Genomic DNA, 2,500 nt, shown 5'->3' with positions numbered 1-2,500 from the left:
TAGACGTTAAAATGTCTGAAACGGGGACACTTTTTCCAAACAAGCAAATCCCACACCGAGGGTGCGCAGGTGCCGATGGTGGTCGAGGCATGTGCCCGCAACAAGGGCCAACGTGAGCCGATGGTGGTCGAGGCAACCGCCCGCACCAGCTCGAGGCATGTGCCCACACCAAGGCCCGGCATGTATCGATGGTGTTCGACGTAGGGGCAATCTTCTGCTGATGGTGGTCGAGGCAAGAGCCCGCACCAAGGGCCAGCGTGTGCCCATGGTGCTCGAGGCAACCGTCCGCACCAGGGCCCAGCGTGTGCCGATGGTGGTCGAGGCAACCGCCCGCACCAGGGCCCAGCGTGTGCCGATGGTGCTCGAGGCAACCGCCCGCACCAAGGGCCGGCTTGTGCCGATGGTGTTCGAGGCAACCGCCCGCACCAGGGCCCAGCGTGTGCCGATGGTGGTCGAGGCAACCGCCAGCACCAGGGCCCAGCGTGTGCCGATGGTGGTCGAGGCAAGCGCCCGCACCAGGGCCCAGCGTGTGCCGATGGTGGTCGAGGCAACCGCCCGCACCAGGGCCCAGCGTGTGCCGATGGTGGTCGAGGCAAGCGCCCGCACCAGGGCCCAGCGTGTGCCGATGGTGGTCGAGGCAAGCGCCCTCACCAAGGCCAAGCGTGTGCCGATGGTGGTCGAGGCAAGCGCCCGCACCAGGGCGCAGCGTGTGCCGATGGTGGTCGAGGCAAGCGCCCTCACCAAGGCCGAGCGTGTGCCGATGGTGGTCGAGGCAACCGGCCGCACCAAGGGCCGGCGTGTGCCGATGGTGTTCGAGGCAACCGCCCGCACCAGGGCCCAGCGTGTGCCGATGGTGGTCGAGCCAGGAGCCCGCACCAAGGGCCGGCTTGTGTCGATGGTGTTCGGGGCAACCGCCCGTACCAGGGCCCAGCGTGTGCCGATGGTGCTGGGGGCAAGCGCCCGCACCAGGGCCCAGCGTGTGCCGATGGTGCTGGGGGCAAGCGCCCGCCCCAGGGCCCAGCGTGTGCCGATGGTTATCGGGGCAACCGGCCGCACCAGGGCCCAGGGTCTGCCGATGGTGCTCGAGGCAACCGCCCGCACCAAGGCTCAGCATGTGCCGATTGTGATCGAGGCAACAACCCACACCAGGGCCCAGCTTGTGCCGATGGCGGTCGAGGCAAGTGCCCGTACCGAAGGGCAGCCTATGCCGATGATGGTCGATGCATGTGCCATCACCATGCGTCATCATGTGCCATTGATGGTCGAGGCCTTGGCCGAAGTTCGATTTTGAGCCACGGTGCCCATGCTTGGCTCCAGCATGTGCTGGTGCTGCATTTTTTTCACTCGGGACAGCATCGCCGGAGCATCGCCGGAGCATCGCCGGAGTACCGCCGGAGAACCTGACCGGCGGCATTGGGGTTCCGGCGATTGGGAGGGGGGCCGGGGGGGTGTGCGCACATGATGTGCGATGGGTGCTGGTACTTGGCCTTGTGTTGGCCCCCTATCCCTCATCAAACCTCTGAGAATTCACACCCCCTTAAAGAGCATTTGAGATTTTACAGGTTTGCTACCAGTAGCCGTTAAAGTGTCTGAAATGGGGACACTTTTTTCAAACGGTCACAAAATCTTCTCTACTTCGAGTTTTTAGCTGAATTTTTTTGTGCATGCCAACAAAAATAGAAGGATCATGCCTACAAAATTTGGGGCCAAAAAGCCTTATAAAAAAATTTTAAAAAATCCCGAACCGCAAAAAGTTTCGAAAATCGTGAAAAATAGAAAACGAGTCATCTTCCAACGAAACTTCACGTGAAGGCTTAGGGGACCATTGTATGAATTTACAAGCCATAAAAATGGCATTGGCACGGCAGAAATTTGAAGATGTGCCTAAACCCACCAGGGCCCAGCGTGTGCCGATGGTGCTCGAGGCAACCGCCCGCACCAGGGCCCAGCGTGTGCCGATGGTGCTCGAGGCAAGCGCCCGCACCAGGGCCCAGCGTGTGCCGATGGTGGTCGAGGCAACCGCCCGCACCAGGGCCGATAGTGTGCCGATGGTGCTCGAGGCAACCTGTCGCACCAGGGCCCAGCGTGTGCCGATGGTGATCGAGGCAACCTGCCGCACCAGGGCCCAGCGTGTGCCGATGGTGGTCGAGGCAAGTTCCCGCACCAGCGCCCAGCGTGTGCCGATGGTGCTCGAGGCAACCGACCGCACCAGGGCCCAGCGTGTGCCGATGGTGCTCGAGGCAACCTGCCGCACCAGGGCCCAGCGTCTGCCGATGGTGCTCGAGGCAACCTGCCGCACCAGGGCCCAGCGTCTGCCGATGGTGCTCGAGGCAAGCGCCCGCACCAGGGCCCAGCGTGTGCCGATGGTGGTCGAGGCAACCGCCCGCACCAGGGCCCAGCGTCTGCCGATGGTGCTCGAGGCAACCTGCCGCACCAGGGCCCAGCGTCTGCCGATGGTGCTCGAGGCAACCTGCCGCACCAGGGCCCAGCGTCTGCCGAT

The sequence above is a fragment of the Durio zibethinus genome, unplaced genomic scaffold, assembly GCF_047325235.1.
Source record: "Durio zibethinus cultivar Kanyao isolate XHJ-2024 unplaced genomic scaffold, ASM4732523v1 HiC_scaffold_402, whole genome shotgun sequence".
Lineage (NCBI taxonomy): Eukaryota > Viridiplantae > Streptophyta > Magnoliopsida > Malvales > Malvaceae > Durio > Durio zibethinus.
This window is presented reverse-complemented; position numbering follows the sequence as displayed.